The 14,070-nt window shown below is 46.2% G+C and overlaps 1 protein-coding gene across 4 annotated transcripts in view; it reads right to left on the reverse strand.

The window, feature by feature from the left end:
* LOC120805190 (dematin-like) overlaps positions 1–12,206 on the reverse strand; it is a 32,763-nt gene extending 20,557 nt beyond the window's left edge. For 2 of the 4 annotated variants that reach the window (XM_040155159.1, XM_040155156.1), the window contains exon 1: positions 12,103–12,206. The gene's annotated coding sequence lies outside the window, so the exon portion shown is untranslated. Of the gene's footprint in view, positions 1–965; positions 1,248–5,763; positions 5,889–12,102 lie in introns of those variants that run through there. The other 2 variants (XM_040155157.1, XM_040155158.1) reach the window with 2 other exon arrangements.
* Between the last annotated feature and the right edge of the window lie 1,864 nt (positions 12,207–14,070).

Consider the following 14,070-nt stretch of genomic DNA (forward strand, 5'->3'; position numbering starts at 1 on the left):
TCTGAGGGTTGCTAGGTTACCGCACCCAGCCGTCCAATCAGCTAGCAGAAATGCGGGAGAGACAAAGAGAGGGATGCTGCACGAAAATAGATCTCCCACCATTAGACCACCCCGACGCTGAGGGAGAGAGTGTAAAACACAAGTGTCCTGCAGGTGTCAAAGCAACTGTCCATCACACTGTTTCTAATACCACACACACACACACACACACACACACTGCTGGGGTCACCGTCTCCGGTAAACCCCACCCGGCTGCCGTGCCCGGGAGTGCAATTCAAACTGCCACTGCTCAGCGGTAAATTGGTGAAGACGTGTTGTCGTAATTTGGTTTTTTGGTGAATCCAGCTTCCGCCCTCGGCCTCCTCCACAGCAGTCGCTGACCTCCTACATTTCCCAGAGTTCCGCTCAACAACCCAGAGTGAAGGGACTGCAGTTTGTTGCTTTCAGCGGCTGGTTGTGTGTGTAGGAGGAGAGAGTGACTGAAAACACAAACCGAACAAACGAAAGAAACAAAATGGAGCCAGAAATGAAGAAGGACCAACAATCATTCCCAATTAACTGATAGTTGGGTCTATTCCATGTCCAAAAATTATGAAAGTATGCATCAAAGCTCTTCCGGTACTTTCTTTGTCTCTGTCCAAAACCCAAAGACGTCCAGTTTACCTTCATGTAAGACAGAGAAAAGTGGCTGGAGCCAGAGAACAACTGGAGTTTTTGCTTGAAAAACGGCTTAAATGATCAGTCGCACATTAACCGTCAGCCTGATAGTTTCTGATACGTGGTGAAACAGACACGGATCTGTCAGGACCAAAAAAAGGTTCAAAACCCAGCCAGCAGAAATAGCACCTGCTAAATATCAGCTGATTTTTAAAATCTGATGATGCTGTAAATTCTCTAATGAAACCCATTCCAGAAACGGGTAAACTGGCTGACGGGGTAAAATTCCCTGCACTACGACGACTCACCAGGTAAACTCAGCATGAAGCACTAATCCAGCAACAGAGTCGTGTCTGTGAAAAGCTCTCTGGTGAACATGGACACGGTTTTCATTGAGTCATTCTTTCCGATCGCTTTTGCTTTTCGGTCTTTTTGGTCAATGTTGAGTGTTCACGGAGCTTCATGCACAGATGTTTCAGTGTTCTCGTTCACAGTGTGATTCGTGAGAAGAAAATAAATGTGTGGATGGGTCCTAGAGATGAGTCCAGGGCCACAGCAGAGACTCTCGCAGAGGGCGTCCAGCTTTCTCTCTGTGTGTGGATGAGGAGACGTAAATTATCTGGTTAAGATCACCGAGGAGGTCGTTAGTAGCGGTCACTGCATTTCTACACACACAGAAACAAAAAGACAGGTCCTGAGAACGTGTAGACCTTCCATCCAGATTTATCACTACCCCACACACACACACACACACACACACACACACACACACACACACACACACACACACACACACACACATTCCTGAATCTAAACAATTTTCTATTGGCTCAGTTTACACAGACGCCATCAGAGCCAGAATTAAGTCGCATCAATACTTTGTTGTTGGATGCTGCTACGTTCATGGACTCTTGGACATCTGAGGTTTTAAAGTCGACGGCTAAAAGAAGGAATTATTAAAGCATTATTTACTTATGTTGTCGAAAAATCAGAAGGCAAAACCCAAACCACCAAACACGGACATTAGAGAGGCTCCTTTTCAGCAAGTGAATCTAAAAACTGAACGCAGCAACAGATTTTTGCTCCAATCACGTCGCCTAGAAATGATGTTAATGTGTTACCAGTGTCAACAGCAAACACACTGGGAGAAAAACTTACATTTTTATCAACATTATGAGGAGACGTTAGTGAAATGTTCATATTGAGCGTCTCAGCAAAACCTTTACTGACGACGTTATTTCATTGGTTTTCCTATAACACGCAACTAAAGCACAAGTAGTTTCTATGGTTCTGACAACAGCTGGTTAAAGTTACGGGGGAGGATGAGGTCTTGGTTAAATATTGAAAAAGAGCTGACGTGTTCATTTCATCAATATTTAACGGAGACCTTGACTTTACCCAAACCTTAACCTAAGTGCTTTTATTTCAACCTCAACTAAAAGCCCACAACCTGCATGTAACGAGAATGTGGAGCTGCGTTCGCGGGACAAAACAGTCCCTCTGAACAAAACCCAGGCAGCGGCAACGTTTCCCTCAAAAGTAAACCGACGGCAGCAGCTATCGGTCTTTGAACGCAACGTCCTGGACAAGCACGGTTGCTTGTTCACACCTGCAGAACCACACAATGAGCACGTAGCGTTGCAAAACACATTCACATCGTTTCGAGTGCATCAGCCTAAGACTGTCCACGTGTCACCTCTAGGTTCAGAGCTGCATCGAGGACCCGGCTCCGGAGGTTACATGAAGCTGTGCAGCTCCGCCTGCTACCCTTCATCCTGCTGGGCTCGATGCCGCCTGTGGCGTCGCAGTTTTTGTCGAGTCGTGACGCAGTAAAATGTAAAACACGTTGATGCTCGAGGCTGTAAGTGGCTCGGAGAATGAAAACTGCCGAGTCACGGCTCTGACTCATTATTCAGACTCTCACTGACTCTTCAAACATCTGCCGAGCTTCAAATGTTTTCACCGGCCACATTTTTCGCCGCACGAACCCTCTTCTTTTGTCTTCACTATGTGCTGCTTTAAACGGTCGCTGATCGGTAGCTTCTTCCCGATGCACGGGCGTTGGGGTTTCCACGGTGACACTGGTGAACAGAAACTGCACCAGTGGCAGAGTACACGGGAGGAGGTATATCGCTGTGCAGGCCGGACATTACGGAGACCGCTCGCGTCCTGGGGTAGGAATTACTGGCGGAACCTCCCCCACTGTCCAGGTGCACGGAGAAGGAAAAGGGGGATTTGGGTGCGATTTCACCGGGTTCAACCATCACACGTCGTCACCAGCTGATCAGGCCTCGACTTCATCTCCTGGGGGTACGAACCACGTCTTTTTATGGGGATGTTTTAATTAGGTCTTTAATATTTTTTAAATCCATGATCTATGAGTTTTATGAGTTTCACACCTCTTTTTATTGCATTTCATTGTACTTGGTGTTGTTTTATTAACGTGCTTCGTCTTCTCTTTCACAGTTTTAAGGACCTGATAACGATGTCACCTACGGTTCATTCAGAAACTATTCAGACAAATTCCGTTTTTTCACACTGTTTTTTTTGCAGCCTTTTGCTACAGTTTTCCCCTCGTCAGTCTACGCTCAGTTCCCCATGATGACAAAGTCAAAACCGAATTTTAGAAAACAAATTTATCAAAAAGGAAAAACTGAAATATCACATTAAGTAGACATAAGTATTCAGATCCTTTAGCTCAGGTGCCTCCCAGTTCTCTTGATCATCTCTGAGATGTTTCTACACCTTGACTGGAGTCCACCTGTGGTGAATTCAGCTGATTGGACGTGGTTCTGAAAGGAACACACCTATGTATATAAGGGCTGACAACGCATCAGAGCAAGAACCGAGCCACGAGGTCGAAGGACTTGGCCCGGGAGTGGACTGGACTGTGTCGGTTAGGGGCTCTGTGTGTGTGTGTGTGTGTGTGTGTGTGTGTGTGTGTGTGTGTGTGTGTTGGCAGGCTGTTATCTCAGCTCACAGAGATGTGACCACACCCAGCCTGACATCGTTACGGTAACGGCTGCTGTCATTGGCTGACACTCACGACATCACAGCGTCTCTAACATGTTTGTTCTGATTAACAGGAGCTTAAAATGCTTCCTCCTTTCCTTCCTTACCTCCTTCCCTGACTCCTCCTTTCCTTCCCTATCTCCTTTCTTTCTTTCCAGGCTCATCCTTCCTTCCTCTTGTCCTCTGTACCTTCAGCACTTCCCTTCCACCTCTTTTCGAACCATCGTCCCTCTTTCCTTCCTTCCTTTCATACTCACTTACTTCCTTCCCTGCTCCCTCCTTTCCTTTGCTTTATCACCTCTTTCTTTCCCTACGATCTTATTTCCTTTTTCTTCCCTACTTCCCTACCTCCTCACTACCTCATCTCCTCTCTCCCTTGCCTGCTTCCATCTTTCCTTCTGTATGGCCTTCTATCCTTCCTTCCTTGGCCCCCTTCCTTTCTCCTTTCGTCCTTTCCTTATCCCCTTTACAACTTTGCCTACTAACCCTAGCACCTCCCCTCTACCTCACCTTCTTCATCCTTTTTCTTCCTCCTTCCTTATCTCCTCTTTGCTTCCGCACTCCCTCATTTCTTTCCCCACCTCCACCACTCCTTTCCTAACTCCTACGGTCTTCATTCCTTCCCTATTTTCTTCTTTCCTTTACAAACTTGTCCTGTCCTTACCTACTTTCCTACCTTCATCTTTTCTCCACCCCCTCTTCCTTCCTTCCATCCCTCTGTCTTTCCTTCGCTGCCTTGCCCCTCTCTTCCCATCCGTGTCGTCATGACGACAGCAGCGATTTGATGCGTGCTCATGAAAGTGACCTGCTGACAGGGGTTAAGGGTCATTCTGCTGCACCGACCCCACATCACATCTGTCTTATCGGCTCAGGTGATGTGTTGGATGACAACAGCCGGACTGGGCGATCGGCTGTTATTGATCATACAAGTAACGCCGCTGTTACGTGGAGGCCATGTTTTTAACTTGAAAACACAAGTCCTTCCCTACCTCCTCCTCCTTCTTTCCTTCCCTGTGTCCTTTCTAAGCCCCCTCCTTCCTTCCATGCTTCCCTTTTTACCTTTCCAACATTCTCCTTCCTTTCAGTCTTCTTCATTTGATTCTTTAACCCCTCCTCTGCTTTCCTACTTCCTCCCTCCCTTACATTCAGGCTTCTTTCCTTTCCGTCTCCGGTGCTGTAACCCGGCTGCTCGGTGTGGAGAAAGAGACAGAACGGCGTTGCGTTTTTAAATTTATCGGCCTCAGAGTGGGTCTGTTCTGATATTAGAGGAGCGAGGAAGGTGTTGTTCTGAATAAAGCTCGCCCATCTGTCATATCAGCAAACACAAGAGCTGCTCAACTTAAAATTCCTGCAGTGACAGAGCTGACGGCGAGTGGACGGCAGCCTAAACGCCCGCAGCCACAGCAACGCAGCACAACAGTGAAACCCCCCCCCCCCCACCCGCCCACTACCACAACAACACCGACACCACCAGATCCACCGCTGGCTGTGCCCGTGGCCTCATTCCTGCAGCATCAACAACCCCCCCCACACTCCAGCCCCCAGCTGCACTCAGAGATAAGAGCTGAGGCCTCCGTCTGCTGCAGTAACAGACTGGATTCAACCCGCACTAGTTATTAAAGGAACATTCTGCTTTTTACAACTTGAGGATTAAACGGTGCATCACAACACGAGCCACCACACTAGTCTGCAGCAATCTGAAGTCCGGCTTCAGACGGTCCTCTAGTCCTAAGGCAGCAGGTCCCAACCTGGGATTTGTGACCTCTAAAGGCATCATGTGATCAATCTGAAGGGTGAGACGATGAACAGGACAGAAAAGCAGAACATGAAGTCAGACTGTCCTGCAGTTGTTGTTGTTCTTTGTGAATCAGTGTGTAATTTGACTTCTTCTAGACTCTAAACATTTATTCAGATGAAACTGGCTTCTGTGACAAGGGGCCATAAATAGACATTACTTCACGCCGAAGGATGGGAACAGCTGACTCGAGGGATAACTCGCCTCACACACGTTAATTAGCAAAGTGAGCGCTGACAGACTGATGACTACTTTCATTCATAATTGCTGATTATGTTGAGGGAAGATGCAGCACAGACCCAGGAGGATCCCCATCCAGTATTTTCAGTCCCGACCTCTGTCTGAGTCCTTTCACGCTCGGTATCTACCGATACTAAATCCAGTCCCGTACTTCTGTTTTCCTAAATGACTGAGCAGTGCACCGTCACAACCCGAAAAGTATGGTGCACATAGTAAAAATAAATACATAGAAAGCAGATGATATAGCACGTTCATTAAAAATGTGTCCAACCCGCTGAAATAACATCTGACACCTAACTCTTCGCGAGGTACTTGATTCAAATACTGAAGGTTCTGGTTCGATACCATAACGTTTTTAGCAAACATGAAAGAAACTGACGCGATCAGCTAAAGAGAAGACGTCTCAGTCACAGTCCACTCTGACTGTACGGTGGTGTTGGAGGAGTGGAGCGTCATCTTTGGTCGAGCACAGAGGCACAAACCGACCACGGACAAGTTTCATTTGTTCTGTCATCCACTCACTCTCGGCATTGAAAGGATCGACATTTGATCGGGTCCATTTTAGCTGATAGCACGCGGTTAAAACTGACCCACATCGGGACTTTCTCCGGCACTGACCAGGCCACATTCTAGACAGTCACCACACAAATAGCTTTACATTTATTGCATTATTATTCTGCTCTTTTGTAGATTAATATCATGGCCCAACCGCCAACGTTCCCAGGCCCAGTACAGGCCTGCGGCCCAGGGTTTGGGACCACTAATCTAGGGGCTGTTAGAAGAACGTCAGGACTGTTTTTCTAGTTACGTGTTCATATTGTGCATCTTTTTCCTCATTGAAAACCACTTTCTGCTGCCAAAATGACCAAATGTTCAGACAGGTAAGTTACAGGTTCATCCCCTATTAAATCCTCTGGTCCTTATCTGTTGATGCTGCGGGCCAGTTGTTTGGCAGCTCTGTGTTGCCATTTATCCAGGATCACCAGTGAACCCAGGTCACCCACAGAGAGTCAGACTGAGCTAGACTCACTTCATGGCACAGGCTGCAGGCGACGGCAAGCCTCCGGACAGAAACTGCGGCCGAAACCGGCTGAGCGTCGGCAGCAGAGACTGAGCGCTACTCCCGCCTCTGCTGCAGCAGAAGCTCAGTACAGTCTCAGTGGCGCAAAGTTTCTATTGTATAACATGAGCGAAGATGACTCATGTGTCCAGAAATAGAGGAGAGCGCCCACGCAGCATGGTGAGACGTTCAGGGACTGTGCGAGCACAGGACGCCACCAATGAGAGTAAAACCCAAACTGTGAAACTTGGTTGTTCTGAAACATGGGTTACAGTACCTCTCAGTGCCATTGCCCCCCCCCCAAAAAAATCTGAATGTCGGAAGAGCAAGTATTTTCCATTTGTATATATTTTTTTTAGCATTCAACAACAATATATCTCAGGCCCAATCTGGCCCACACAGTGGAAAAGAAGGAAAAGAAGCTGCTATCACTCCCGAACTGACAAATCTTTGAATAAAGGGGCTAACACACACACACACACACACACACACACACACACACACACACACACACACACGCTGACACACATACACACACACACACACAGCCCAGTCTGTAAATTATTCACATTGTCAAAAAAGGCAGCAACATATTTTAAATTTTAGCTCCGATTTAGAAACACTTGGTTGGCAGTTTATTAGGAACACCCAGCTACAACTGAGTCAGGCTAATTCAACAGTGCTGTGATAAATCCTCCTTCATGAAAGTGCTAATGTTCCAGAGGGCTTGAATCACCTGGACGATCATTATGGAGGATGTAGTTTGTGGAGCTGTTGAACTGTACTGCATTATACTAACGGGTGTTTCTATTATTTTGTCCAGCCCCGTTATACCAGTGAGCGTAGGCTGAATAACTGAAACGCCTCCCTGTATAATGCAATATTCAGCAGCAGCACAAACTACATCCTGCGCATCCTCATACAGTTGAATCAACAACTCTGAGTCAGCAGTTTGCTGCCTCCTGAGCAGATTTCTGTCATTTCAGCGTCCTACTTTCCTGTTTGTTTTTCTTCACCTGTATTTTTTGAAAGACCCCCCCCCCCAGACATTCTCACGACATATTTAAATGCTTTGTTTGGAATAAAAAATAAATGTTAAGTCACTGTCCTGGCTCCATAGACCACGAGTTACCACATCACACTGTGGGTCTTTCCCAAAACCCAGTCTCGTGGTGCTGAGCACTTAGTCGCACATTCATGAGCCTTCAGGTGGTAGACAGGTGTGACCCATGTCAGGTAAATGCCAACACGCAGTTCAGTCGACCAGCAGCCCACAGTCCGGCTGTTGGGGGTAGGGCACCTACAAGCAGCACGCAGAGGCTGAAGTTTGTGACGTGTTGAATATTATTATTCGCGTCCAAACGCTACAAAGTTATGAACCTCACAGATGGTTTTCACTTAATATTATCAACCTATTCTCCTTAAAGGGACCAGTTAGAATTGCATCCCTCATCTGACGCTGTCAAGATAAATATTAAATATCGTATTCTTTTCTCAACGATTTCCATCCTTAAAACTTATATCAGGCAGAAACCGTTCAGAACAGAATCATTTTCTGTCTCTTTTATGTACAGTACCTACTTCGAGAAAACCCGATTCAATTGCTGCTCTCAGCCCCCATTGGAAGTGTAATGCCGTTTGGTGGATCCCACTTATTGGTTTCAACTAATTATCTGAGCTGGAATGTGCCATGTACTTGTAGCCGCGGGAGTGACCGGAGTGTGTCTCGCTGAGCTCTGACGGCCACGTGGGCACCGTGGCGACTAGATCCACCGGTTCCGGGGTTTAAGGCGAGCTCCGGAGAAACGGTGAAAACAAACTGTGAGCACGCTTCATTCTGCACAGCGAAGCGAGCAGCATCACAGTGAAGGAGGAGACTCTAACATCGTCAGGGCTGCAGACGAAAACTAGCTGACTGACGCTGGCACATTGACAGAAAGGTTGATTCATGTGAGTCGTCCTTGTCAATAAAGAAAATGAAATCTATCAGGACACATATTACATGTTAATATCTGTAGCTTTTCATCGCATTAGTAGCTGTAAACGTTTATATCTACATATCAGCGTCCTGTGAGGGCAGAGTGGGTGATAGAAGGTTAAAAGCTGTAGGAATGTGTTGATGATCATCTTGCGTTTTATTTCTTATAATTATTATCTGGCTGCTGCTCTTATACCTGTTTTACACCTAAATTAGTGCGTACATGTGGGTTATTTTAAACGCGGGTGAACCCACTAAAAGAGGTGATTGACTCCTTTCCCACTGTTTGTTTTGGCTGGACCGCAACAGCGGAGCCAGGCCTATAAATGTGAATGTCCGCGACTGACTGAGTGATAAAGCCACACCGCTGGTCGTTGCTCTTTCAAAATGGATTTGTGCAGACAGTTTCTATTGCGTCATCAGGGGCGTTTACAGACGGTGTTGCCAACTTAGAGCCTTTGTCGCTGGATTTACCGACTTTTCAGACCCTTTCGTGACAAATCCAGCGACTTTCTGGACAAACCTCAGCTACTTCCTGTAGAAGAGAGTCGCCAGTGTTGACCCACGAGCACGAGGTCGGTCTTTCCCTCCTCAGACACACCTCTCTATGGGGTCTCATTCAACTGACCTCAGGTCAGCTGACACAGACCCGAATGAGCTTCTAACTTTCTCTCTGACTGATCATTTTACAGGTAAATACACCTGAAATCTCAGCTCAGCCGTCGTCTTTAACACGACATCTTACTGGGCATCGTTTCAGTCACTATTTCACACTATTTCCGTCGCCTGACAACAGAAACAGAAACACATGTAGATGAGAGCAGCTTTATGGGAATTCAACTGGATTAAATGACTGTAAATGTGAGCACAGGGAGCAGGAGAGAAGCCAACAGATGACGGACGAGTCCAGCCACGTACTAGGTTGTGACCTGGTCTTGTTTTTGGTGTGTCAGAAACACAGGGTTAGTAAACAGTAGAAAGCAGCATGGGGGCCAGGGACTATGTTACAGCGGTTACTTTTTTATATCTTTTACTTCAGTCTCTTCAACCTCAAACGCCGACTGAACGATGTTGGAGCAGCACTTGAACGGAGACGGATTGAATTTGTGACCAAGGTGACACAAAGACTGTAAAACACAGTGAATGTTCCTGACTATTTACTCGCCAACGCCCGGAACTTCGACGTGCCTCATAGCTTCGCGCCAGAAAAAGGGAGGGAAATTAGCGTTGTCCACCCGGGTGTCATGTTTCCATCAGTGCCGATGGAAACCGCTAAATAAATACCCATGACTACTGCAGAGGCCTTCAACCCGAGATTGAACGGTGATTGGACCTTTTCCCACTGGAGACAAACACCAGATGCTAGTGGGTGTTTGTGGGTTTTTTGTCCAGTATGAAAGGGGCTTTATTGTGTGTTGAGGCTGAAGTTTTAGAAAAATCCTCAGTATGAAGAGCTTCAACTGAAGCAGGGTCGGTCTGTCAGGCTGTTAAAACACACACACACACACACACACACACACACACACACACACACACACACACACACACACACACACACACACACACACAGCAGGTTCTTTCTAGCTCCCACAGGACTGAAACCCATTATTCACAGCTACAGTAGGTTCAATGGGACAGAGACAGAGAGCTGATCTGTCATCAGTTAGTCTGCCTGTTACAGTTGACCTCATTATGTGCTGTTGATGTGTGAGCCGTCTCATTCTCACTTCTTCTTCTGGGCTCTCAGAGTGCTGTGACCTCTGACCTCATTCGAAGATGCGGGAGCAGGAGGTTTTTGAGCATCTCTGCAAATTTCAGATTTTAAGACTCAACCGCTCACATCAAACCCATGAGCGGGGATGCTGTGGTTCACGTGTCCATGACGACGCCCCCCTCCCATCCTATGGATGGATCCTCGTCCAGACCGAACCGTCTCTGTCCTTCACATCGGCAGAAACATTTTCCACCTACACGTTATCCTCTCAGGCTCGGACCTCAACAGAACAACTTTAACCGCTAAAGTCCGACCGATCATGCGGTAAATTGCCTGTTTACTTCTGCTGCAGTGCACAAGCATGCTCACAATGCTAATAAATGGCGTATGTTTACCATCGGCCAATTGGCACGTCATTAGATTTGACATGCCAAATGTTGACCCAATGATGGCGCTAGAGAAAAAGTCCGAGGCTCGCCAGAGTTCATCCGGAGGGGATCATGAATGTGTGAACCGGAGTTTGTCACAATCCATCCAGCAGCTGTTGAGGTGCTTCAGTCTGAACCAAAGTGGTGGACGGACAGTTACGCTGCTACGATGACTAACAGCTACTTTAAGAAAATCGATTTGACGTGATGTTTGACTGAAAAAAGGATGAACAATCATGATCTTAGCTCGACTTTACGAGGGCGCTGCTATAAAAGAGCATGTGCTACATTCCCAGCCTACTCAACCTGTACAGATCCATGCGGGGCAGGTTTCCTAACTTCGATTTTATGAGAAAACCATTTAGACACACAGGCAGAGAGACAGTTAGAAAATTGCAGGGACATTTTAGAGATATTATGGGACTATGGAGGATTTCAGAGTGGAGGCCGGCCGGCAGATGTTGTAATGCTGGATGAGGAGGCGGGTTTTAGGGGGTGTTACATAAAACCATCCTCCCCTCCTTAATCCATCCTCCATCCCTGCTCTCCTCTCCTCTCCTCCGCGGCGTGCTCACTTTCCAGCAGCCCCTTACATAATTTCAGACCATCACCCAGGACCTGACTCTCGTCTGACCGTAGCTCTATAAACCCCACGATCAGACACTGTTTGGTTTCACATTTTTAAAGGGAAAAAGAAGACGAGAGGAGACGCCTGTAAAAAAAAAGCGAGGGGGGACGTCGGACCTCCTCTGCCCGGCTGCGACGCACCGCAGCCCGCCGTGGCACAGCGCCGGCGCCCCCGGACGGGGGGAGCCGGCGGGGAGAGAGTCGGGCCGAAGTCCCGCTAAAAAAACCCGCATTTTATTCCTACATTATCTTCATAGTATTCTCACGACATCTCTCCAGTGAGTGCATTGGACAGTTTATATATTTTAGAGCAAACTTCACTTTGCACTTTTGCATCGACCGATCATCTCTAGAATATTCCTGTAACGTGTCTCTAGTGTATTTTATATGATGCGTATTTCATAATATTCATCACATATGGCTGGAAATAAAGGCTGGTCTGGATATACAGGCTGTCCAAGGCTCCTACATTAGGACTCCCAGTCCCTCTGTTTACATGTCTTAAGACTATGACAGTTGATTTTCGGGTCCACACTTACAGGAAAACCTGAAATGTAAAGCCGCAGGAGGTCAGCGGGAGGTGGGTCCTACCTGTCTGTTGTTGCCGGTGTCGGTCAGAAACATCCAGCAGCTCCGACATCAACTGTTTCTCACTTCGCTCAGTCCCAAATATAGTCCGAGTGTGTGTGTGTGTGTGTGTGTGTGTGTGTGTGTCTCTCTCTCTCTCTTTCTGCTGTTGCGGTTTCAACCCGTTACCTGTCTATGTCTCTCTCTCTCTCTCTCTCTCTCTCTCTCTGGACCAGTCCATTTGCAGCAGTGGGGGGGGGGTTAAACATGACGGTGCAACATCCCGACGGGGAAGGTGCGTGTTGTATAAACGTTACTTAATAAGTTGTTTAACCAGCGGCGGAGGAAGTGTTCAAACCACGGGATAAAAATATTCCGCGACGAGTAAAAACTCCCGCATTTGAGGTTTTTCACCCGAGTAAAAGTGCGGAAGTCTTCCCAACAAGATATACTTCAAGTAGAAACGCTCGCGAGGCAGAATGTCTCCTGTCAGTGTTAATGGATCATTATTGATTAATTAAGACGCAGATTATACTTTAATGTCGTAGCTGGTCACTGTGGGGCCGGTTTTAGCTGCTTCATTTACTGCCGGTTACTTCAATTTACAAGGATGCGTCATATCTTATGAGCCGATCACATGTTTTGTATTTAAAACCTCTATCTGAAAAGTAACTAGTAACTCAAGTCGTTAGAGAAATGAATAACGGTAAAAAAAAAAGTACAAGATTTCCCTTTGAAATGCACCGAAGTTTAAAATAGCATTAAAAATTGTTTCAGGACTCAAGCAAAGTACAAGTACCTCAGAGCTGGACTAAATTGCAGTACTTGAGTAAATGTATGTAGTTACTTTCCACCACTGTGTTTAGCCACAGAAGTATAAAGTATTTTCACATATCTGAATCTACGAGGAGTTAATTTCACCCGCGGATGAAAAGTTAAGCCTCAGAAAACACCGATTAACATCAGTAACTCAGATTTAGTTCACGTCCGCTGCTCTCTCCTGTACTCAGAGACCTGTCAATCACTGTGTGGGCGGCGGCAACCGCCAATCACGTGGTTTGGATTTGGTGGTGGGCGGTGGACTTTGATCACTGACTCCAGCCTCACAGGTTGTGCTTGTTTTCCTCTGATGGCTCTATTGTGACAATTGCATTAGTTACTGTACAAAGGATCCCTGACTCATTTTTCATTTAAAATGTACAACTACAACTACTACTACTATGGCTACTATTGCTACTAGTGCTACTACTACTACTACTACTACTAGTGCTACTACTGCTGCTACTGCTACTGCTACTACTGCTACTACTACTAGTGCTACTACTAATGCTGCTACTACTACTGCTGCTGCTGCTGTTGCTGCTACTACTGCTACTATTGTTACTACTACTGTTTACTACTACTGTTTCTACTACTGCTACTAGTGCTACTACTACTATTGTTACTACTAATGCTGCTACAACTACTACTAGTGCTACTACTGTTACTACTGCTACAACTACTACTAGTGCTACTACTGCTACTATTGTTACTACTACTGCTACTACTGCTACTAGTGTTACTACTGCTACTACTGCTACTAGTGCTACTGCTATTGTTACTACTGCTACTAGTGCTACAACTACTGATGCTACTACTACTGCTACTGCTTCTACTACTACTGCTACTATTGTTACTACTACTGTTTCTACTACTACTACTACTACTGCTACTACTAATAATGGGATGTTATTGTTTTAGTAGTACTTCAAATTTAACTTCAACTCAGAGCGAACTCAAACAGCCTTGCCTTTGTGTGTATGCGTTTCAATTGGATATTATTTATGCTCTTCTGTAGTGTGTGACAGTTTGTTTGTGTCCGTATTGTACATGTAGTTGTGAGGATGTTTTTATGCTGCATTCTTGCTCAGATCTCTCTGGAAAATTACTTGTTTTTTTTTTTTATCTGACCAATAATTTTACTTAAAAAAAAGATAGAAAATAGTCCCATGT

Source organism: Xiphias gladius, chromosome 19, assembly GCF_016859285.1.
Source record: "Xiphias gladius isolate SHS-SW01 ecotype Sanya breed wild chromosome 19, ASM1685928v1, whole genome shotgun sequence".
NCBI lineage: Eukaryota > Metazoa > Chordata > Actinopteri > Istiophoriformes > Xiphiidae > Xiphias > Xiphias gladius.